This window comes from Phalangium opilio, unplaced genomic scaffold (assembly GCF_054372755.1).
Source record: "Phalangium opilio isolate 3A_F unplaced genomic scaffold, DU_Popi_V2 ptg000662l_1, whole genome shotgun sequence".
NCBI classification, from domain to species: Eukaryota; Metazoa; Arthropoda; class Arachnida; order Opiliones; family Phalangiidae; genus Phalangium; species Phalangium opilio.
The window spans coordinates 2,202,216-2,228,619 of record NW_028324246.1 but is presented as its reverse complement, the minus strand read 5'-3'; the positions used below and the strand labels follow the sequence as shown (position 1 = coordinate 2,228,619).

At 36.5% G+C, this 26,404-nt stretch overlaps 1 long non-coding RNA gene across 5 annotated transcripts in view; it reads right to left on the bottom strand.

The window, feature by feature from the left end:
• LOC149588362 (uncharacterized) overlaps window positions 1-26,404 on the bottom strand; it is a 200,186-nt gene that overhangs the window by 125,260 nt on the left and 48,522 nt on the right. For 2 of the 5 annotated variants that reach the window (XR_016379999.1, XR_016380000.1), the window contains exon 2: window positions 6,153-6,277. This is a non-coding gene — a long non-coding RNA (uncharacterized LOC149588362). Of the gene's footprint in view, window positions 1-6,152; window positions 6,278-21,521; window positions 21,669-22,225; window positions 22,365-26,404 lie in introns of those variants that run through there. The other 3 variants (XR_016379998.1, XR_016380001.1, XR_016379997.1) reach the window with 3 other exon arrangements.

Below are 26,404 nucleotides of genomic sequence, written 5' to 3'. Positions count from 1 at the left end.
ACAGAACCAGAAATTGCGCCAAATTTACAGGAAAGGGTCTGGAGAATGCTCTTTGCGAAATTTCAAGCGCATTTTTCTCCAATAGCACGAGCTACGCAAGGGCTAAATTATAATGAGTTTGAGAGTTTTTACGGACGAGTAGCGACATCTAAAAGCCAACATTCCCGACTCTGGGTAATCAATCGATAAATGGCTTAAATTCAAATGTTGACGAGACAATACAGTGAATCCACGAAGACGCTACCTAATCCGTCTAAATTATCAGAAACATTAAATTTAAAATGTATAAACTAAACACCGCATATTGTAAAAAAAAATAAAAAGCACTTCGAAGGGCGAAAACCACGTATTTAAAGGGTATTACAATTCTAGAAGTTGGTTGATTTTGGCTCTAAAAGTAACAAACGCGTGTCAGATTCATTATTTATTGAAAAATCCAGGGTTAGGAAATTGCTCGCTTTATTGTTTCTTTTCCGCGAGGTAAAGCGTACCGTAATTAAGGCTCGTATGTTTACGAATATTTTGTTAGCAAATTGTTATACGGCGTATCAAATACGGGAACACGAGCCAAGAGATTAGTATTAAACAAAAGCGCGAGGGGGACTTGACGAATCGAAAAGGTTTCTGATATAGATAGGGGCAAGAAGCGATATCTAGTTTACTAGGGAGAAGGTTATAAGATGCCTAAGTATTCGCGCGCCATAGTCCCAGTCCCCCTTTCAAAATACAAGGGGGACGTAAAAAGAAGGCCGGGCTATTTCACCTCTCTTCAGTCGGAAAATATGACTGTAATTTTCGTCATTCGCGTCGCGCTGACGTGAGTTTTCAAGAACCAATGAGATGCTGGTTGTAATTTAGAGGCGGCGGGGTTAACTCCGGACCTACGTTTGGACCGGGGATAAAGCTAGAAATGTGGCGAATTTATACCTTCTCCCTAATAAACTAGATATCGCTTCTTGATAGGGGCTTATCAAAAGTGACGCGTTAGAATGTCAAGAGTGACGCTACCCTCAGGGGGAAACTTTAAGATAATAACGGGGAATCAAAAAATCAGGCAGACCACGGGAGCAATTTCGACGCAATAACTCGAGAGAGACACGCCAACTCGAAATTATAAATCTAGCCCCGCAATGCACCATCAACACAGCACCACGTGTTATTTCAAAACAAATCGAGCAAGCTTTTAAAAACTGAAATGGAAACAAAATGCACGACAAAAACGAATCGACAAATATAACATGACTTAATAATTAGTTAGCCGGGGAGAGCGTTACTCATAAAATAGAAACATTGTCAAAGGTAATATCGAAGAGGTTTCAACTTGCAATGACGGATTGGTTTTAATTTACATGTATATGTGGCCACTAGAGAACAAGAAATTTAATTTAATTAAAAAACTGCACACTGACCACTTAAAATGGGTAACCTTGGAAGGTTTTTAATACAACTTTAGGAAAAGCGATTTCCCAAGGTTTTCCTGGCTTTTTCCCTAAATATATTTCAACGAGCTTTCCAGGTCTTTTTCCCCTACATATTTTTGCTCGAGTTATCCATGTTTTTTTTTCATATTCTCCCCTCAAGTTTTACAGGTTTTATCCCATAAATTTCCCCGAGTTTTACAGGTTTTATCCCATATATTTCCTCGAGTTTTACAGGTTTTTCCCCATACATTTCCCCAAGTTTTCCAGTTTTTTTCTCATATATTTCCAAAGTTTGCCAGTATTTTCCCTTGTATTTCACAAGTTTTCTAGTTTTTCCCCATACATTTCCCAAGCTTTCCAGGTTTTTTCCCATACATTTCCCAAGCTTTCCAGGTTTTTTCCCATACATTTCCCAAGCTTTCCAGGTTTTTTCCCATACATTTCCCAAGCTTTCCAGGTTTTTCCCATACATTTCCCAAGTTTTCCAATAATCCGGAAAAGCGGGAGCCAATGTGTATATTTATCTGACCCAATCGTATAGTTGAACCAGAAGCGAATCTGGTTGAAGCAACCCCTTCAAAGCAAACTCATACAAACCTCACAAAATTTCCCTGATTTACCCGAATTTTACCAAAAATTTGAAATTTCCGTAAACTTTGCAGGTTTGTTTTATCTTTAAACTGGTCCTGCTAATTTTCAAAACCTTATTTCTTAGCCTGGTTTCAATCCCGCATTCATTAACGTCTCAGGGAGACGCGAGCCACGTCACGTACCAGGCACTGCCGAACTAACAGTTAAGTTTCTTATTAGACATTGTGTTAATTTGGGGCATTAAACAAGAAATATAATATATATATGTATATATTTGTCCCTAGATCAATTAAGCTAAGTATAAGCCTTTGTTATCTAGATCATTAAGTAGCCACTGTATACTTATTCCAACTCATTTATATTTGCTATAGCGAGTAAAAACAAACTTGTTAACAAATGGCGCGACTTCGTGGGAAATTGCCCAGCCTTCGTGTTTAATTTTCCCCGAGTTAATAATAAACAGAGTCATCAAAAAGGGCATTTCGATAGAGATATTAAAGAGTCCCGAACACAGCCTTCATTTAACGTTACTGACGCGTGCTAGTTACTCGGAAAATGATTAAAATAAAAATACCCCATTTCAATTTAAGTCCTACATACACGCCTAACAATCGAAAGAAGAAAGAAAAAAATGCCAATTACATCACGCGCTTAATCAAGATGGACCAATTCGAGGGTCAATTCCAGCCGTCTCCCATTCGCCTTCTACAATGGAAACCCTTTAGTGTCGTTAAGGGCTCGGTCGAAACTTCGATGGAAAAAAGGCGCGTATTTGAATCGTGCCAAACGAATTAATTGCGCCTATATTATAGTTTTGTAGTTGTTGCATGGGGTCAACTTTAATAACGGCTGGACGCAAAATAACAAATGGACGTCGGGTCAGCATAAGTTGACAAGATACGTTCCATAAGTATGACCCAACCTGTACTTCGTAATGTTAAAGACTTAATTACTGAGAGCTAGTTCGAGACTCGGTTTTGAAGTCATCTTTCTATTTAGACTGTACTAAGCCTTTGACAGCGCCTCACCAGGCGTGGCTTTACCTCGAATCTATGACCTACCTCACTTCATGAATCTACCTATACTTCGTAATGTTAGAGACTTACTGAGATGTTTGTGACTCGGTTTTGAAGTCCATCTTCGTATTTAGTCTGTACTAAGGCTTTGATAGCAGCGCCTCCCCAGGCGTAGCTTTACGATAATCTATGACCTGCGTCACTTCATGACCCTACCTATACTTCGTAATGTTAGAGACTTACTGAGAGTTAGTTCAAGAATCTTCCTATTTAGTCTGCATTACTAAACCTTTGACAGCGCCTCACCAGGCGTCGCTTTACCTCGAATCTATGACCTACTTTATTCACTTCATGACAATCTCTCACTAGTCAGTGACAAACTTATGGAACACACTTTATAAACTTATGGGTCAGCTGTATGTATATAGAGAGAGCGGCAAAACGAATGGCAGGAGTTATTATTGCATAGCTAATAACGAAAACATTGGCGTCGACGCAGCGACTTTTAAAGCTCGATCAATGACTAACAAACGAGTCAAGCTTTAACGCTCTCATTTCGAAACTAGGCATTAGTAACCTTTACTTATTATATACGGAGTGTACAGAGTGGATTAGCTATAGCGTAACGCATAGTATCGTGTCTTAACCCGTTACCTCTATAAAGGAAGAAGGCTTAAAATCACTTTTATTCGAGGGGCAATAGTCATTCGCCAAAATTTTGTACATCTAATTACTGATTCCTGAATTATTATGTGAATTCCGTTGATTACTGAACGAATTCCTTGATTTCTGTGATTACGATTATTTTAGGTGATTTTCCTTAATCCTTACACTGATTTCCCGTTATTGCCGCAGATTACTTGTGATTCCTGTTTGAATTCCAATGAATTCCGGTGAATACCGTGATTACCACTGGATTCTTCGTGAATTTCGATGAATGCAGTGATTATTTCAACTGATTACGATTTTTATTTTGGATTTTCGAATTCCTCGATTGATTATGCGTGATTATTTCACGAAATGTGTGATTACCGAGGTGATTACAAAAGATTATAATTTCTGATTTTCTCAAGATTTCACGTGTTTTCCAGTGATTATCGGATATTTCTGATTTTGATTACTGACGATTTTCTAAGAATTCTAGAAATCAAGTAATCGATTTCTTCAGTTTTGTGACTAACCCCTCGTATAATTTTAATTGATTCGCAGCCAGGCCTGGTCGAGTATTAAGCGCGACATTAATGACACTCGAATATCAAAACCATTCTGTAAGATACAGAGAGAAAGATAATGACAATAGAAGAGAATTGGTGGTGTTGGCGCAATTACGGCAACATGGAAATCCATATCGCCGCAAATAAGCTATATAGGTACACGTTGCTATTTACGAGGAAACGCGTTCGTTTCGTTGTATTTTTTCTTTGTCCCGAAAGCGGTTTTGCGAAATGAGCTACAACGATTATAATTATTGCGCCATGCAATTTGCCAACCCCCGGCGTCAACAAAAGTCGCAAGAAACGCGTTAGGGAATACATTTAAACATTAAATGCTTAATATTTGCTCTCCGTGAGAATCGTAACAGACACCAAAACCCCAAAGAAGAATTAAATCGTAACAGAACCCGTTTTGCCAAAAGAAAAATTTCCCTTATACTGCAACCATAGAAATGCTGCAACGGGAGCCAAACCAAAAATTTAAATTCATGGGAAGATTAGGACTTTTATTTTCGGTATTGTAGGATTTTATTGGAGAAAAAAAATGTGTTTTTATAGGAAAATATAGGACTAAAAATGCTCATATATAATACTATTTTGGCTTAAACTGTGTAGAAAAATCTAAAAATAAATAAAAAATTGGATTTTACTTTGAAAAGAGGAACTTAATTAGAATATACCTGAGCGAACTCAGCAATCTCGGTCAAATCTAGTCAAATGTGATCTCGATATGAGAACTGCTAAATTTTGATAAATCTAATGCCAAACTACACGAAAACTCGGAGTAAGTCAAAAATATAGGATATTATAGAACCTTTCATATGATAGGTTAAAAATACAGGAATTTATAGAATCTCTAGGCTACCTGTGCAGCAATATTGCAAATTGAGAACTTAGGCCTATAATACAATGAACTTTAGGGCTAATAATATTTATCATTTACGCAATAATGATAACGTTTAAACGATTCGCGACTAATTTGCCTTGGTCATTAATGTAAATTCTAAGCCTCCCCCCCCCCAATTTCTAATAATTCTTCCATTAGTTTAATGAACGATTGGTGAATAATATCATATAGTCGTTCAGGGGCTTTTCTTAATCAAAATTCAGTACTTTCAAAAGGGGAATTTTTAAGAGAGGGATCTCTGCAAGACGCTGAGAGACTATAAATTTATCAGACTATAAAGTTCCCCCGGGCTTTTCTCATTATCAGAAAAAGGTTTATTCGACCCAAGCGGCCGGGTCAATAATAAATACGATATCGTTTTGAAATAGTCGATTGGGACGACTAAATTCATATTAGAAATATTCCTTGAAATTAATTCCGTGTTTTTCCAATAATCAACTTTTCCCAATTAAGCGAGTATAAACAAAGAAGTAGGCATACCTAATTAATTTTTATCCCATACAAATAAAAAAAAATAAAATTTTCGAATTAATCGAATCTAATTTTCTCGTTTGCTGGTTAGGAAATTGTATTAAAACGTTAAAAAGGCGGCTCCCATGTAAAATTTCAATCAAACCCCCTAGTAAAAGGGTTTAACATTAACGAGTGGGCGGAGTAGAACATAAAAACAGTCCCAATTTCGATCAGATTAAATTATCCGCCGCGGATTTATAAAATTGAAAAAAGATTAATCAGCTTCCACGACGCCATCAGAGATATTAGCTTAATTTTTATTTGATTGTTTATTTCTTTTGACCGAGGGCTATAATGAGTCGATACTGAATGGGGTGTGTTACCTGTACACCTATTTATAGCGTGTTTCCGCTTCATTAGGTTCAATGTTAGTTCCTTATGTGCACGATTCATATCGCATCGCAGTGTCACCACGACACTTCTCCACCAGGGCCCCCAACCAAATCCCGTTACGGGTTCTCCCCAATAAAAGGAACTGGTCAGTACTTACCGATCACCAATACATTGAGCGAGTTCATGGAGGTAACCGCGTGGACTTCGTGGTAGAACGTGGATGGATTTCATCTCCATTTATTAGGCCCGCAATCATCGCAGTGCCGACCGTCTCGAGATGTTCTATAAATGATGAAATGAAAGAATTATAATTTAATATAACTTTGAGTAACTTACGATAAACATTAATTAACACGGTATTATAATTATCTCACAATTAAATGAAAACCTTAAATTTTTATTCGCGATAGCAGAAGGGGATAATTGAAGAAGGATGACACTCTGCATCCTCTTAATACTTCAGTTATGTAATTCATAATTCCTCCCATGCTCACGTACCCTTTTTGTTTGCTCTCCCACTCATCAAACTTAATTCAGAAGGGCATCGCATCACCGTGCTAAGGTGAATTCTATAAATGTTTGGTATTTACTAAATCCCCAGCAATCAATTAGCCAACAAACCTTGATTATCTTGACGTGGGACAAAAATTAATACACAATCGCATGCATGCGCCTTGGAAATTAAATAGTTAAGCAGCGCTAATAGAGTAATGATGAGGGGGAACTATTTACATGGCGTTGTGATTCGGTTTAGTAACCTTGAACACTCCAAATGTCCCAGATGATGTTGGGGGGAAGAATCGTGTTACAATTACCCCCAACCGCTTTGTGGTGGTACACTTCTCTCTAAAAGAAGTATTATATACTTCTGCCGGCGATGTGATCTATGTACGCGTATTCAAAATGGCTTTCGTGACGGGCGCATGCATTGAAGTAAAAATGTTGGCGAGAACATTTTTAAAATCAATGGACAATTCTTATTATTACTATTAGGCAAATGATGGGTGTTGGGTTGGGCTTCAGTTATATAAGTAAATTTACTAACGCATTGCATTCTCGGACGTCGTTTGATTTAAGTAAACACCATTAAGGGTTTCACTCCAAAACAAACCCGCAAACGCTCCAAATTTCATTACGTTTAACAGAGTCATTTATTTCATGAATATTTTAATATAATCCTAGGCTACAATATCACGAATCTGGTCCTTAGTCATGAATGATAAAAAAAATTGGCTCCAATATTCATGGAATAATTTTTCTAATTTGATACACTCGATGACTTTAATCTTCCTTAATTTAAATAATAAACATTGAAGTCAGTCAGCCACGGTTGACCTAACTTAATTCTAAGGATTATTAAAAACGTTTTCGTAAAAAAAACTGTTATATACTTCATGGATTTTATCTTTACATTGTTTTAAATATATTTAAAATTTCGGGAGCTTTTAAACCGTGGTCATTCTTAGGCTATTACTAAAATCAAATTTTCCTTCGATTTCAAATAAAACTAATTTTTATTCTAAAATTATGTTCTATAATGACGAATAGAAAATTCGTAGCCCGAGTTACAACCTTGGTTTGCTCATTTACAACTAAATACTACGCAAGTTTCGTCAACCAACCTGCGACTGGAAAACTATGGAAGGACCAGTCCTGTGTTCAGTTCATTAATTTAAAATATGGGAAAACTATGGAGGGACCAGTCCTGTGACCAGTTTATTATTTTGGACACTAGAGGGTCACTGGGCCCGTCTGGGAAGCAGCACACTTCCACTGGCCCATTCAAAACCAGTTTATTAATTGCTTGAACCACTTTTTAAATTCAATTAGTTAGGTTACTGGTCCTTGGGACCAGTTAATTTATTGCAAATCTATGAAGAAACTAAGGGAGGGGAACCAATCCTGATACCACTTTATTATTTTGGACACCCAGGGCGTGGGGGTCACTGGTCCCAAAGACTAATATAAAAAATATTCTTATTAGTACCCAGACTGGAGTGAAGTCACTTTTAACACGGGGTTAGTTTACCTCGCCGCGTGTAGAGGTCGCCACCAATTATCCACCCCCCAATTACACACGCGAAGGTGTTCTAAAATAAACCGTACTCAATGCTAAAAACTCAACTGTTCCTCTATGACAGACACTAAAGAGAAGCAAAAAACAACAGAAGAAGAAAAAGCCGTATGTAAAAAAATAAAAAACTAAAAGATCTCAAAGCGTCTGTCATTATATTAAAACTTCCCCAGGGAATATGACACCACCTTATTTCTCCATATAATAAAAAAGAACCAAGCAAATTTCGTATTAAGAAAGGCGTTAAGATACGGAAGAAGAAAAACCATTTTCTTATTTACGTTTATATACGGTAGCGTTTCATTTCGAAGGAGAGATCGAGAGAGAGAGAGAAAAAATAAGGTCCATAATTTCCAGTCAGTTTCCTCGAGGCATTATTTCTTATATTTAAAGGAACCGAAACCGAATGTGTCACGATATTTTAAATTCCATAATGAAAAGGGAGAAACTGACTTAGAGTTAAGGCGAAACTCCTTTGGATTTCAACGGAGATTATCAACGTAAGTTGGTAGCGCTGTTAATTCGAGGATATCATTTATTCGAGGTATAAATTTTTTCAATAAACAGTCGAGGAAAAATTAAGGAAAAGCGATCGATTTTGACTTAAATTAAAGGAAAGGGTCACACAACATAAGTTGTCTGCTATCCAGAACCCACATAACATTATACCGTAATAAACGGCCTTTTCTAAGAAAGAAGGGAAATATTATCACAAAATAATTAGCATTTATTTGGTCTTAAAGCTGACTACTGCCTGGATGCGTTTAGAGTTGCCTGCTAGCCAGAACCCGCACGAGATTGCTTTAACCAATCCCGTAGGGGTAAGGGGTTCGGGCTAGCAGACGCCACTATCCCAATGATGGGACAGTCGTCCTCGTAATTAAATGCTAATTATTTTGAAATTAAATATTTTCACTTTCATATTTAGGAAAAAGCCGTTCTTTTAAAATATAATTTGTATAAATGGGATCTTTTCCTTTAATAATAGTCGCGTTCGCATCTACGCTAAATCATCTCGCGTTTCCTTCCGATGGCTTCGATATATATTAACCATTCAAACTGGCAAAGCGTCAAAAAGACGGAAAAACAATTTAAAATATTGAAATTTCGGAAGGGGGGGGGTGGTAGAACCATTTTCTCTAAAAAGCGAATAAAAATTGAAAAAAAAATTCGCTTGAAATATGACGTCATTATCTATTCCTATATAATATCCACCCCCTCCATCCATTCCTCCATACTTTCCCGCGTATAAGAAGTAGCGCGCTCGCGCCAACCAAAAATATGGCGCCAATAAAAGAAGAGCGTCCCATCTTTAAAATACTCGAAGATTAAAGCTAAAGTAAGAGTAGACCAAGGCTTAAGATAAATTGCCTTGGATGTATGGGATGAACCCGTTAAATAAACGTCAATTTAAGATGATAGCGGGGAATAAATGGAAGAGTATTTGGCCGTCTTTCTCTAAGCAATCAGGATAAATTGGGGGGAAGAGTGAGAGAGGTGTAGAAGAACGCGCGCGCTATAGGTTGAGACGCGAAGGTGTTGGAGGCGCGAGCTCGAGCGCGCTCTTTTAAGTCTCGAGCTGTTGAATAATAGAATCGTTTTCGGCTCCCAGAAAACTCGTAATAGTCGCGCGGGCTGCCAACCTAGCTCCTTCAAAATCCGAGAGAGAGAGAGAGAGAGAGAGAGAGAGAGAGAGAGAGAGAGAGCACCCCTATGGGGGGGGGTTGCTAAAATCATATCGAACAGAAGGCTATAGGGGTGCGTAGCGTAGGGGGGGGGGGAGAAAATAGATTTTTACAAATTGGATTCACTTTTTGGCACCCTACCTCCATAAAGAACAATTAACGTCACCCAGACTTATTAGCTGTTACGTCATTTCCCCCGACTTTCGCATTCCCAACCCGCTTTTTCTACCAAAAATCGCGGCTATTTCGTCAAAGCATTTCTTTAGCATATTTGCTGGCAATAATGGAAACCCTGGTAGGGAAGTCGTATGGGAAAAAAGGGTCTATTATAGAGTATTTTGATTACAACACGAAGCCGGTTTCATTCCCGGTTATTACAAGCTTAAATTCAAGGAAAATATGCAGCATGGACAAAAACCCTTCTTATTTTATACAGAAATCATCCAGTATGTCTACATTTTCAAAAAATGGTTCCTGAAGGGGGGAGGTCTCTCTCTCTCTCTCCCAAAGGTATAGTAAAAATGCATCCCCACTTTCCTTTTTACCCATCATGCAATGCGCGGGCACCAATTGGCGTTGAATCAAGGATTGGTGAGTTCGTGGAGAAGGTTATAAAGTATCGCTTTGGAAACCTAGCACATCCATTCTAAGCCTTTATAACCTATTCAAACTAGCAACATGGACCAAGAGCTAAGCCTAGCTCATTAGAAATAGCTTGGGTAATGGGTAACTATTCTCCCTACTCCGGTGGACAAGTTTGTAAAGTTCTGGGATCACGTGTTATAGAATTCAGTCGCAGGGTGTCTCGGGGTGTGATGGTGAAAAAAAAATTGGTAAGCACACTTAAAATGCATAAGAAAAAAATAGCACACATAAAATGCATAAGAAAAAATAGCACACATTAAATTACTTAAAAAATAATAATAACAAAATAGGTCAAAATTATTACTTAAAAAAATAAATAATACCAAAATATGTCAAAATTATTACTTAAAAAATAAATAATAAGAAAATAGAAGTTCGTCAACAAAGCCCGCTTCCAGGGGTAAACTTCTCCATGTTATATCCCATAGCCCCTGTAGAAATGTTTATCCCTCAAAACAGAAGCCGACTTGCAGGGGTAAAGTTCCCCGTGTTATATCCCATAGCCCCTGTAGAAATGTTTACCCCTCAAACACAGCAGCAAAGCATCCTTACAGGGGGTGGGGGAAGACCTTAAAAATATACATGTTACATTTTCTTAAAAAAATAAAAATAAAATAAAAATCTTTCTTACAAATGTAAAAATAAAACTAGAAACGGTAATGTTAACGTGAGGGGAGTAACCCCTTAAGAATATATATAGAGGGGGGTTTGGGGTGAAGGGCGAGCGAATATAATGGCTAGAAATATTAGTCCTATAATGTTGGCAAAAAGAGAGAGTGAGAGAGACAGAGAGTGGGAGCTAGGGAACTTGGAGGTTTGGAAGAGGAGGGATCTTGTTTTTCTTACGACTCCGATGGGAGCTATTAAGGCAACGGGATGCTGCGTTGCAGAACATCTCTCCATCCCTCCTCCTCATCCTTTCAACCAAGCAAAACTATATTCCAAATCCTTATATTCCAAAAGCCCCCCCCCTCTCTCCCATCTCTCTCTCTCTCTCACACACACAGCGTGTCTACATCAGGAACGAGGAGGAGGTACTCTTTAAATTTAACCTACAAGAGTTTTACACATTTTTTTCCTACGCTAGCTAACGTACCCCCTCCCCTCTATCCTAAAACTGAGCCTTTCCCAAAATAAGCAATAGCTCTACAGTTGTTGAAATAAAATTTTCAAATTCAAATTTCCAGCTAACTTTCAAGGTTTTACCTGGCATTCAAGGTCCGCGATGTGGCCAACCTGTTTTTAGGTCAAACAAAAGCGAGATAGTTAGTTGTCAATGTTTAAGAGTGACATATTTGTTTAGAATTTCATTGTGTTATTATTGCTATAACGGAGTCAATTCTTAATTTGATAATTAATTTTTAAAACATACAGGGTGTTTCTGATAAGTCTGCATGCATAAATTAAATGGGATGTTCTCTGGGTGCAAGATTTTGAACCGAAAATGTAATGTTTATCTCCAGTTATGATTTGAGTATTAGATCGATGACCCCTTAAATTTAATTAAGAAACTGATTTAGACAATGATTTTTAATGTAATTAATTAAGGGATCATCCCTAAAACATTCTTAAAATCATAACTAGAAAACAGTGTCCCTTAGGGCAATTTACAAAATGGCAATAGAAATTACATTTTCGACTCAAAATCGTGCACCCAAAGAACATCCCCCTTAATTAATTTATGGCAGACCTATCAGGAACACCCTGTATACGTATTGTAAAGTGCTACAGTAACACTCTATGAACACGGTAATTTAACGTTTTCAATTTGAGTATCAACTCATTAAGCTAATTTCTCCCGATAAAATTAAATTCCTACATGGACCAGCGTAGGGATACTCAGTTCAAAATGGTACTTAGAAAAAAAGGCTGATATAGATTTTGAGAGAAAAATAATTAAGGTATAATTAAGATTAGAAATCGGTAGCTTAATGAGACTTTCAGTAATTACCAAGGAGGATAGTTTCTTGGGGGGATTTAATGGATAAAGGGGTCCCTCCTCAGTGGGGGGGGGGGGTTCTGATAACCGGCCGTTTAATTGCGACTAAATGAAATTAAGAATACGTACTCTCTCAGGTAACTAATCGCTAGATTTACTAGAGAAATGAAGTTAATGATCACGGTGCAAGATCATTCGGGTTTTTTTTATTCTGGACTTCAAAAAGACTTCCTCCAAATTATTTTCCCTGGCAATTTATATTAAAAGGTCATGACCCCAAAAACTGAAAATTATAACCAATATATAGATGCAAGTGAAACGCTACCCATTTTTATTATTATTAAATCTAATTTCGGTTGATGGGGCTCCATTTTTCTGTTTGCTATTTATAAGTCTAATCATAAGTTTGTCACTGGTTACAAACTGGAGCTTGTCTCTGATGAAGTGGCGTAGGTCATAGATTCGAGGTAAAACGACGCCTGGTGAGTGAGGCGCTGTCAAAGGCTTAGTACAAACTAAATATAAAGATGAAAGTCCTGCAAAATTAACCACCGAAGTAGCTCGAGTTGTAAATCTCTAGCATTACGAAGCATATTTAGTGTCATACTTATGGAACATATCTTATAAACTTATGATCTAATGTAAGAATAATAATGTTAGTTTATGGGGTTGAGGGGAAAAATAAGGTAAATTATTTTGCCAATAATGAATCGGTTGGTTCCCTCACGGTGGTTCAATTTTAATCGAGTATAGCAAATTGTATCGACTCCAATTATAAAAACGTACAAAAATAAACTGTGGCACCGTAATTTGTTATATTATAAGGAAAGAAAATCGATACGGGGCTCTATAGATGGGAGGGTAGAGAGTTAAATAAATAGCAACCTTGAAAGGTAGGCAACCTCGATACGAGTCCCATAATTAAACGGGCGCCTTCTAAGAGTGTAAATTATACATTTAATCAGCGCGATTGCGGTAATATAGATTGACCGATATACACAGTAACCTCCCACTAATAAACATTGGGAAATTTTTGCCGGACACGTTAGCAATAATACATCCGACGCTCTATTTTCATTTGTTTCCAATGAAGGGAGGTCGATTTTGACATTATGTTATTCTTATTTGACAAATTATCCCTTATTAAACTGTTTACCAAATAATTTAGCGTTTTATACACGATATTTTCCACGGTGCACGACTGCAGGGAGCTCAGCCAAAAATTTTCATTCCTTATAGGAAAAATACGATTTTTTCCCGGAATTTTAGGAATTTATAGGAGAAACAAATCATGTGTTTTTATAGGAAAATATAGGACTAAAAATGCTCACATTTATAATAGAATTTTGGGGCTTAAACTATGTAGAAAAATCTCAAATAAATAAAAATAATAACAAATTGGATTTTACTTTGAAAAGAGGAAAAGAGTAAAAAATATAGGATATTATAGGACCTTCTATGAAATTATAGCGTAATATAGGACAGGTTCAAAAATATAGGATTTTAGAGGAATTATAGGACGGCTGGACTCCCTGCGACTGCTATTTCGAAATAAATAAAACCTTCATAAAACAAAATAAGAAAAATCCGAGCATGAGAGGGAGTTAAACTTTTAAAAATCACGCGCCCTCTTTGCACGTGGTCATCGTAAATTGGCGGGAATAACGCACGTGCGCGAGGAGATTTTCTCCCGCCATTAAGAAAAGGGAACGCACGCGCTCGAGCGCCATTAAAAAATTAAAAATCCAAGCGCGCGCGTCTTATCCCTTCCAATAAACTATATGGCAGGAAAAATTCTCTCGTTAGCTCGGCGGCGCTACCAAAAAGTAATTAAACTCGGGGCTTCTAACCGCGTATATGTACAACAATTACCTCGAGAGCCTTAATTAGAAAAAGCGGCTGAGATTAAGAAAGAGAAGGGGAGGCGGCGGTATATTGACTATAAGGCGGTCGTATAAAAAGATAAACACGAAACAAGGCGGGAACACGCTCAATGCACGTACGCGAAGTTAATCTTCATTAACAGTTCATCAAGCAAATAACGAAACCTCGTCTCCCGGCAGCCAACTCTCCTTTCTGTGTAAATATCAAGCTATAGCTGCCGAGAAGGAAATAAAACTATATATATATACAAGAAGCGATATCTAGTTTATTAGGGAGAAGACATAAGATGCCTAAGTATTCGCGCGCCATAGTTCCAGTCCCTCTTTCAAAATACAAGGGAGGACGTAAAAGGAGGCCGGGCTATTTCACCTCTCCTCAGAATGGGAAAATACGTAATTTTCGTCATTCGCGTCGCGCTGACGCGAGTTTTCAAGAACCAATCATATGCTGGTTGTAATTTTGAGGCGGCGGGGATTAACTCCGGAGTCCTACGTTTGGACTGGAGATAAAGCTAGAAATGTGGCGAATTTTTACCTCTCCCTAGTAAACTAGATATCGCTTCTTGATACGTGCACCTTGAAAACGACCCAAAAACCACTCATAGATACCAAGGTAAAACCGAACCCCTTCAAAGACTGCTAGTAACATTCTTTTTATCAGACCCTCTACAGCATATAATATCCCAGGGGCAATTAGCAACAAAGGGGGAACTAGGGCGTAAAGATACAATTGTATAATTACGGCAGAGAAACGAAAGTAGTTCGTATGGACGGACGGCATCTGCGTCCTTTCATTCCCTATAACCCCTGCATGCCTGCTCTTTTCCCTTATCCTTGGGGCTTGTCCGAATGTTGAGAGGAGCGGTTGGGGTAGGGGGTAAGGCTTATTTAATGATTCATTAGGCCTTGGCTCATCTCCCCACCCTATCCCCTCAACCCCAAAACCCATGTACTCGTTCTTTACTATCTTGTCATTAACTGGCGCTGCTCACAAACTAAATATAATTATAAGCTGGTTGGTAGATAGCTGCATGCGTATAGGCCTATAAAAACAGGACTTCCTCGCAAACAAATTAATAATTCAGGACAACTCTCGCGTTACACTGGCTATATGGCTACTTCGGGACGACCGCTCTCCCCCCCCCTGTCCAAATGACCATGCTCTTCTTTCTATAGCGTGTTTTCGTATAGATGACCATGTATACAACTATACCTAATTCTAATATTTTCAATCCTTTTTCAAATTAAATTTTAAATAGTCGAAAATGTAACTTCTATCTCCATTTTGTTTGCCCTAAGGGACACTGTTTTCGATTTAGGATTTACAAGAGTGTTTTAGGGATGACCCCTTAATTAAATTAGAAATTATTGCGTTTCAGTTTCTTAATTAAATTTAAGGGGTCATCCGTAAAATACTCCTCCAATCCTAATTTGAAAACAGTGGTGTCCTTTTAGGACATACAAAATGGAGATAGAAGTTACATTTTCGACTCAAAATGGCCCAATAAACACGCTCCTCCATAATTCATGGACTTTTCAAAAACACCCTGTAGATCGAAATAATTAAAGGGCCTTTTTCTAAATATAAAAGGGAAAATATTAAAAAATTAAAAATAATAAATGATTTCTTATTACAAAATAATTCGTATTTAATTATCCTTAAAAACGAGGACTACCGTCCCACTATTGGTTTAGTGGCGTCTGCTAGCCAGAACCCCTTACCACTAAAGGATTAGTTGAACCTATCCAGTGTGAGTTATGGCTGCAGACAGCACCAGTAAACTTTTGAATCACTAATCAGCATTTTAAAGACCAATTAAATGTTAAGTATCTTTAAATAAGAGATCATTAATTTATTTTATATTTTCCCTTTTATTTTTAGAAAAAAAGGCCGTTAAGGTACAATATTATGTAGCCTGAACCTTTCCTTTAACTATAGATATTAATTATGTTTAACTAAAAAATAAAAAATAACCATAGGCGTAAATAAAATTATTTTAGGCTTAGAAAAATATTCCCGTTGGTTGTATTTTCAATATATATTTTACCCAGAATTCCTCGAATCGTATTTTCTCTATCAAAGCGTTATAAGTTAGGTAAAGAGGCAAAAATATTTTAAATTTTAAGTCAATAATATTCCGATCCGATTAGGCAAAATAATCTAAGGGCTCCTGCCATGAAATAAAGAAGGCCTTCTTTTTTTTAAAAGATGAAGTTAGCGGCAATAACTATGTAATTTTCGCATCAAATAAACTCTAGCGTTTTCTTAAAGGTTCGCTCTCGCTTGGCCGGACGCCCAAATTACAGGGGCTCTATCCTCCAACGGGGGACCCAACCCCCCTTCCCCTTTAAATTTTTTTAGTCTATCTTATCCGCTTCTCCAACGAAGGAAAAATTCGAGAGGCAGTTCACTCGCTTTATACAAAAAATATATTTTATTTTAAATTGGTATAAGCATAAGTTTATAAGTTATGTTCCATAAGTATGCTTCGTAATGCTAGAGACGTACAGCTCGGACTAGTTCGAGAACGATAAGCGAGAATAGACTACACTCGGTTAATTTTGCAAGACTCCCATCTTCATATTTAGACTGTACTAAGCCTTTGATATGCAGCGGCTCACCAGGCGTCGCTTTACCTCGAATCTTATGACCTACGTCAGTCACTTCATCTCTCAGTTATCAGTGACAAATTTTTGGCACATATCATATGAACTTATTGCAGTCCATCTTCCTATTTAGTCTGTAATAAGTAGAGATGGGTCGATATCGATACTGATATCGGTACCGATATTTGGCTAAAACGATTTATCGGTATCGTTTTAAACTGGTTTCGGCCCATCTCTATAGTTATACACCTTTGACAGAAAGTCACCAGGCGTCGCTTTACCTTGAATATATGATCTAACCAAATCACTTCATGACAAGCTCTCAATAACTAGTGACAAACTTATGGAACGTATCTTATGAACTTAAGGTATAAGTTTAAGGTATCTTCCTATTTAGTCTGCATTACTAAGCCTTTAACATGGCCTCACCAGGCGTCGCTTTACCTCGAATCTATGACCTACCTAAATCACTTCATGACAAGCTCCAGTTTGTAACCAGTGACAAACTTAAGGAACGTATCTTATAAACTTATGGTATAAGTTAAAGGCGGGAGAATGCGGCGGGGTGACGAGCCCCTCGATTAAATTGGGGGTTCGCGAATTTAAGAGTGATTATTTCGCTCGCCCGACTAAGATAACGCGACTACGGGGCTTGAAAAATTTGGGAAAGATCCCTTTTTTCGCCAAAGCTAGTATTACAGACGTAATTATCACCCAAAAACTCCGTCAATCTTTTTACAACACCAAAAAAGAAGAAAAAAAAATTACGACAGAGTAAGTAAACGTCATGATCTAATTAATTAACATGTAAATCCATTAAAATGTTTAAAATTCGGGTATTTATTTTTACACACTAAGCCCATAAATACGCTATATTTCTCGTTTTGAATTTTAAAATCGCGCTAAATTTAATAAAAATTCAATGTTAATAATGTCACGTGTTTTTAAATTATGAATAAATTAATATTACAAATATTGAAATTCCTCCAGTTTTAACAATATACAGGGTGTTTCTGACATAAGTCTAGCATAAATTAAGGGGGATGTTCTTTGGGTAATTTTGAGTCGAAAATCTTACTTCTATCTATAACATTTTGTTTGTATAAGGGACACTGTTTTCGAGTTATGATTTGAGTGTTTTAGGGATGACCCCTTAATTAATCAAATTAGAAATCATTGTCTTAGTCAGTTTCTTAATTAAATTTAAGGGGTCATCCGTAAAATACCCCATCCAATCTTAACTTGAAAACAGTATCCTTTAGGGCAATTTACAAAATGGAGATAGAAGTTACATTTTAGAATCAAAATCGTGCACCCAAAGAACATCCCCCTTATTTTATGCATGCAGACTTATCAGAAACACCCTGTATAAAGTAAAAAATCACGTGATTATTAAATATAATTTTTAGGCATATTTCTTTTCTTTGTTTAAATCAATAAATATATTTAAAAATAAAAAATAAAAAATTTACGAACAACAATGCTATTTAATTTTTGAAGAAGTCTAAAATTCTAGGTCACGTGACTTTTTTCTTGGGGGTGCCATTATAAGCGGGACATTAAGCCTATACTATACGTAGCTGATCCAATATCGACCGTAAATTTTTGGGGTATAAAACGTAAGAGCTCCAAAAAAAAAAAAAAAAAAAGAACCTAGAAACTTCAGAGCTAGCTCGCTGCTCAACCTGACGCGGAGCGGCCTTCCATAAAAACAATTCATTAGAGAAGAGTGGAAATGTCTTCCATCCTATCCATGATTTTGAATTCAATAAAATCATCCATGAATATCGAATTACCCCTTATAATAAATAAATGTCAATATACCATAACTTAAATAACAGTTCAGGTGTCATAACGTAGAGAGGGGTGTAGACGGTGTACCCCTCCCTCTGGGCGAGTTCTTGTAAAGGCTCTTTCAGACGATCCAACTTTTTGAAGGATTTACTTCAATTTTCCCTTCAAAAGTTGGGCAAGTTGATACAACTTTTTGACCCATCGAGCTGAATCAAAAATTTGGATCGTCTGAAAGAGCCTTAAGAGGGGATACTGTACGCGCCCAGTAGGGGGATGACACTGAGCTAAGAGATTGAAGGGTGTGACGTTTGCATATGTAGTACTGCCATTACTCTATACTGTCCCGCTATTTGTTAAGTGGCGTCTGCTAAAGCGAACCTTTTACCCTTACCTCTCTCAGCCTGTGAGTATTAAACCAATCCCGTAGGAGTAAGTGGTTCTGGCTAGCAGACGCCACTAAAGCCGAGGGGTCCGTCATTGCCAAAAAATCCCGTACGCTCGGGGAAAAATCCAAAAACAAAAACAAATCCAAAATTCCAGTGAAAATACAAAAAGGATTTTGTATTTTCTGAAAAATCCGAAGATCTTTCAAAAGTTTCAAAATATATAAAATTATGTAAAAAATCCAAAAATCCACCGAAAATCCAGAAAAAAATCAAAAAATACCGAAAATATTTTAGAAATCCAAAATAACATGTTAAATCCGGGAGTGTGTTCGTATTTTAATAGAAATCCAAAATTTTGTGAAAATCCACAAAAAAATCCTAAATTTTGTGAAAATCCACAAAAAAAATCCAAAATTTTGTGAAAATCCACAAAAAAATCCAAAATTTTGTGAAAATCCACAAAAAAATCCAAAATTTTGTAAAATTCCACAAAAAATCCAAAATTTTCAAATTCACAGATCCAGGAAGACGATACAAATTACAGTTAAAAATACAAAATCCTAAAAAAAAAAATACGAAATCCCAAAAAAATACGAAATCCCAAAACAAATTACAAAATCCCGAAAAAATACAAAATCCCGAAAAAAAATACTAAATCCCGAAAAAAATACAAAATCCCGAGAAAAAATACGAAATTCCATGAAAAAATTCAAAAACTCAACGGTTTTTTTGAAAATCCTACTGGATTTTGGATTTTTATAAAAAATTGACAAATCCATTTAAATAAAAAAATACGTAAAAATCCATAAAAATCCGAGGGATTTAAAAATCCCGTACGTTTTTTTTCGAATGACGGACCCCTCGACTAAAGCAATGGCGGATGGCATAGTCAGTTGTCCTTGATTGTTTTTAAGACTAATTATAAGCCAATTATCATATTGTAATAAGAGATCATTTATTTTATAATATTTTTTCTTATATATTTAGAAAAAGGCCGCTCTTTTAAGGTATAATGTTGTGTTACCTGAACTTTTCATTTCAAACAATCTAAATATAGAAGAAGTTGTTCAAACGTAAACCGTTTACAGATTCTGCATTGTAAGGAAGACCCAGGAGTAAGGGGAGAATATTCATAATTAAAATGAATAAATTCATCGAGATTCTCTTACAAAAAAATATAAGAGGTGATGTTAGAGATATTCCTATACATAATATAGATATTAGAACTTATGGTGCGGGGGAGGGGCACCTATAATAACTTGGAAGTGTGGGGGATGGGGGCGCTGGGGGGGAGGTAAAGATGCGCCAGATGCTTTTCAATGGTTCCCCCCCCCCTTCTTTCATATTTCACAGCAGAAAAAAAAATAGAAACTATAGCTGTTGGTACTTGGTAGGCTTTGAACTAAAGTACAGAGAGAGAGGTTAAAAGATAAGAGGCTGGGTGGGCAAGAAATAACTAGGAAGGGGGGGGGGCACAAGGGTGGGCGGACTAAAAAGTTTGTGTAAAGGCCTGCGAAGCTGAAGGGCAATGAACATTATGACCAACTGTTTCCCAGTTTAGATGCCCCCCCCTTTTATACCTATACTGCTGCACTTTTAACCCCCCCCCCCACCGTTGGGGGGGACGAGAAAGCGAACGAATAACGTGGGGAGGGGTAAGACGTTTTTCCCATTTTAAACATTTAATAGTCCTCGTCTATATTGGCCTAATGGTGCAATGCTGCCAGACACTTTTCCTTCAGACACAGAACAAATATATATATATATATTTGTTTGTGGCGAAATTTAATTGGGTTAATTTCAAATGCGCCCTCTAGTACTCTAAACTATAATAAATATTAATTTTATTAAAATCTTCCAACTCTTACGAGTTTCCATATAAAAACAATTCCAATTTCTATTTAAAAATTTTGGAGTAAAAAAATAATTTGGATTTTGAAAATAATATTCGAATTTAAAAAAAAAAACCTAGGCTTTTTAAAATAATTGGATTTTGAAAATAATATTCGAATTTAAAAAAAACCTAGGCTTTTTAAAATAATTGGATTAAAAATCGATGAAAAAACGTGTACTTAAAAAAATTTCGGATTTAAAAAAAAATTCGGATTTAGAAAAAAATTCGGATTTAGAAAAAAATTCGGATTTAGAAAAAAATTCGGATTTAGAAAAAAATTCGGATTTAGAAAAAAATTCGGATTTAGAAAAAAATTCGGATTTAGAAAAAAAATTCGGATTCAAAAAAAAAATTCGGATTTAAAAAAAAAATTCTTCAATGAAAATTTAATTTTTTTTTTTTTTTTTTTCATAAATAACGGCCATTTTGAATTTCACTCCGATCCCCCTACTGAGCACCCATTACGGGGCGCGACCCAACTTTACCCAGAACAAATACGACATCTTCGGCCGAAATTATCTCGATCCTCCGTACACCCCCATTTTGCCGGGAGCTGTTAACCTCGCGTTAACCCTAACGGGACTTCACAAATAAATACTTGTAAGAAAGACCAACTTACAGGAAAAATTTCATCCCAAAATGATTTGAATCCTAGGTTCCTCGATCTTGGCACAGTTTTGATCACAAAATTAGTTCATTTCGGCCTAATTTTAAATATTTAAATCCGACTTAAAAAATTAACAATAATTCATCGACATGACCGATTAGCTCGAAGTTCGAGAGCTTGGGAAGAAGGGGATGTTGGGGAAGGGGGAGAGAAGAAATATGAAGTTGCATTTTTGGAACTCGCGCTCTTAGAGCAAAGGGAACGTAAGTCGCTATGGAGATAAGGCTAATTTGGCGGGCTTTTTAGTAAGCGTAAAGGCTGAATTCAAAAACGTTGTAAGTCAAAGCATTGGAATTTACAAGAAGTACAAGTGCGCTAACACATTAAAACTGTCATTTTAAACGCGTGTTTTTTAAATTTGACGTTTTGACGTAAGTCAAACGTTGAGAAACGATCTTACAATGCAATTTTATGACAAAAATATAGGATATTAATTATTATAGGACCTTATCCGAACCATAATCAAACCTAACCTCAAAGCTTAACCCCGTAAGGAAGTGGTCTAGTATAGCAACCCTAATTTTAGCTTCGGCGGCAACGGCCAATCGCGACACGGTCGCCCGGGAGTTTTTCTCGCGAGGTTCCCGTCCCTTAAAATTTATCACCAAATTGCGAGCTAATTAATACTAATTATGAATTAACTTAAGGGTATTTACCAGATGAACAGTTGATAATTAAAGATGACGTAACTTTCAGTCGACTTAATAAATAGAAACTCAAATAATTAACGTTTAAACTTTATAATTATTATTTTTTTTTTTCGGGACCTTTGAGTACTTCAATTTTTGACATGATGGCGGCTGCGCCGGCAGCCCGGCACTTTGGTAAAGAAGGGGGAGGGAAGGGCTCAGTTCAGTCATTACCGGTTCAATTCGGTTTTAGATTGTTATACAGAGATGGGACCTCGGGGGTCTTTCGTAAATCGGTTATTACAAATGAAAATACTTTTCAAAATATAGAAAGGGGTCACAAATAAAGGCACCTAAAATATAAAAATCTGTTTTAACGATTTTCCTTAAATAAAACGGATAATGATTAAAACAATTCACATGTAAATTTCTAAATAAATTTAATTTCTAGTTAGAATTTTAAAGAACGTGGCATCGTCGTGTGGCGTCTGCTATCCATCCCATGTCATCGCGCGAGAAAAAGTGGGAAGCTTGAACTAATTGATGTTCTTGTTGCCTCGAAAAGGGGTACATAAGGAGACACTGGGACACTTGGAGACGAGAAAAAACTCGAGTGAGAGAGAGAGAAAAAAGGAAAAAGACTTCCTGCATGGTCCTGAGATAAGGATCACGAAGGGGTCTGATGACAAAATGCTTACAGGGAATGACTGATGATTTCGGCTGACTTGATTTATATAGGCAAACGATGATCCACCCCTTCCCTTAACCTTCTAAGCACTCCCGCATGCCTATCATCTATAGTCTGTAATGTTTTCTAAAAACTCTGTATTTAAATTTAGAATTAAATATTTGGAGGGCCATAACTCCGGTTCTACTAGAGATACGGGAGAGTTCTTTGAGTATGTTATAGTCCTATTTCTCTACTTTCCAACGATACTAGATAATAGGAGTTACGACAATCATGACTCGAGTAATTAATCAAAATGTTCACAAACATTCCCTCCACAGGGTTAACATGGTATTTTTGGTTTAACACTTTGGAGGCTCATAACTCTGGTTCTATAAGAGGTACCAGGAAGTTCTTTGAATATGTCATAGTCCTATTTCCCCTCTATCCAACGATACTAATTACTTGGGAGTTACGACAACCAGGGCTCGAGTAATTAAGGAAATTGTTCATAAACGTCCTCTCCATAGGATTAACATGGGGTTATTTACACGACACCTTTTAGCTCAGGTTCTATAAGAGATACAGGAAAGTCCTTTGAGTATGTTAGTGTCCTACTTCCCCCCTTCTCAACGATACGAAATACTTAATCAGGGCTCGAGAAATAAAATTATAAATACCAAATTCGACAGGATATAGAAAACAAAATTACCCTCGTATGATCCAAATTGAACGGGCGTTATGTCCAATTACTTGCATATCAATATTATAAAAAAAAAAATAAAGTCGTTGTTGGGAAAATAAATTGGGACGATACAATTTGCACGTAAATGATGACATTATAAGTGAACCACTTATCTCTCTCTCTCTCTCTCTCGCATTTTAAACGACGAAACCATTTAAGGAGAACAATAAGCGGGACTTAATTCACCTATATGTATTGAAATAAGGTCGTTAATAAGCATTTATTTCAAATGAAAAACAAAAAAGAAAACACCTTAAATACCTAATTGTTATTGTTTCATTGGCAAACGAGAAACAACAAGTGTTCGTTCCAGATAATAATCCTCCATAAACGAGATATTTATTCAAATTGAACAACATTTATTTTAAAATTGCCTTAAAATTTATCCATTATAGGCCTAATAATAATAATATTAACATGTAATATCGTTTTTATAAACAAAATAAATGTAATTCCCTTCCATAAATTTGGAACGTTTTAAAAAAAATTATACCTTTCTAAAATTAGCATTTAATTGAAGTGATTTATATTAATTAAAAAAAAATAGAAATATTGGGGAAGGACCTTTTACTGAAATTGAGATAAATCGAGGTGATAAAAATAATTTCAAATTAGAAATTTCTTCGAATTTAGTTTTCCCTCCACACTCCCCATCAACCGAAAAAATTGAGAATTGTCATTAAGATGAGGGAGAATACGCCCCCCCCTAAAACTGGGGAAAAAGGCGCGCAAATTCTTCTTTAAATCAGATTAATTCAATTCCCCCTTCGCATTTTTTAAAAATTGCGCGAAAATTACGGAGCATTAAAGAAATACGCCAACTTTTTACTTTTGAGCAAATGAGTTTTTAAGCAATCTCTTTTCTCTTTCTATTTTGCAACGAAAAAATTACTTACTAAAAATTAATCGTCGCTGGTTCCCCTAGGGGGCCCTAGAAACGTAAAAGCTAGCGCAAAGGACTGTCAACCATAACTCATCGTAAAAAAACACATCGTTTAGAACCCCGCGCGCGTGAAACCATACTACTACATTGGTGACGTCATAACCCCTTATTCCAGCGATAGAAAATAAGCGGGGAAAAAAAAAGCGCGCGTGAAAAATAATAATTGGCGCCAAAATCGCGCGCGCTTTTAAGTTAGGAGAATCTCGCGCTTCTTTTCAATTAGATCCCGCGAATTTCCATGGAAATTTAATAGGTTTTTTCGTTGACCAAGGCTTAAAGCGTCGTCGTTGTTTAATAGCGTTTTTAGCACTTAAGAATTAAAGAAGGAGCAGCAAACGTTCAAAAAGAAAAGCAAAAAAATTAAAGTAGTAATTCGACAAATTGGAAAGAATCCATTCTCCAGTTTCCCGCCTCTTTTTTTATTAATATTATTTTTATTAATAAGAAAAAGCTCTTAGAATATATATTCCGCGCTAAAATCTTTCCCTTGATGGAAAATGCGCCAAGATAGGGAAGGAGATGGGTCCAACCCTATTACTAAATATTACCGCGCCATTTTTAAAAAGGCGCAAGGCAAAGCAAAAAAAGTTGATTTGGTGAAAAATAATTTTAGAAATGAGTTTGCTACCCCAAAAAAAAAAAAAAAAATACTTTAATATTTTGAAATATTTTTGACCTTAATGATCCTGTTTTTAAAACTATCTCCTCGAAATCAAAACTTTCTTTTTAAAAGCCAATTTTTTTTCCTAAGTTACATTTTTTGAATTCCCGTTATATTACTAACAGCGCCTGCAGTTTCGACGGGGAGCTTCTCCTCTTGGCACGCTTTTGAAAAGGCGGGAAGACTTATTCACCATAACGGAGTCTGTAGCGCCATCTACATAGTCAATGTGTTACTATCCATAGCATAGTGTTTTAGCAGCTTGCCCGGGATATACTAGAATACCGTGACACCTTCTCAAGGATAAATGAGTTCGTGATTACAGGTAAATCTAAATCCAATAAATCTAACTAAACTTAAATTGAAATTATATTAGACTTTGAAAAGCAGATATTAATTTTTGGATTTCAAAGCCGTTCGAATAGTAATTGGTAGTCTTAAGGAATATATATACAGGGTGTTTCTGATAAGTCTGCCATAAATTAAGGGGATGTGTCTATTTTCGAGTTATGATTTGATTTGAGTGTTTAGGGATGACCCCTTAATTAAATAAATTAGAAATCATTGTCTAAATCAGTTTCTCAATTAAATTTAAGGGCTAATTCGTAAAATACCCATCCAATCATAAGTCGAAAACAGTGTCCCTTATGGCAAACAAAATGGAATCGTAGAAGTTACATTTTCGACTCAAAATCGTGCACCCAAAGAACATTGCCCTTAATTTATTGATGCAGACTTATCAGAAACACCCTGTATACAAGGCATTTTTCACGCTAGCGAGCGTTTTAAAATGTAGACAGCACTCCCAAAGCTCGTTTGCTCAGCTCACACGCCTTAATAGAAAAAACTATGGGTTGTCAACTAATATGTCGCAACTTCTGACATCCCTGACGACGTTCCCATGGCAACAGACATCTCTCACTCTAGCAATTTTGTCATCCGACGATACCGTTGCGTGCCTACGAGCGCGTGCACCTTTTAATCTCGAAACAAACCCAGTTACCCAGATTCGCGTTGGAAACAAAATGGCAATTGCAACGTGAAACTCGAATGTCTTTGAAAAAAAAAATCACTAAAATGTTTTTCATAATTTCACAGACAAAAAGTTCAAAAACACAAAAAGTATACTTCGTTAACAGTTCCCAGCTTTTGGCTGTATATACCATCAGGGATAGATGTAATTTTAGAAG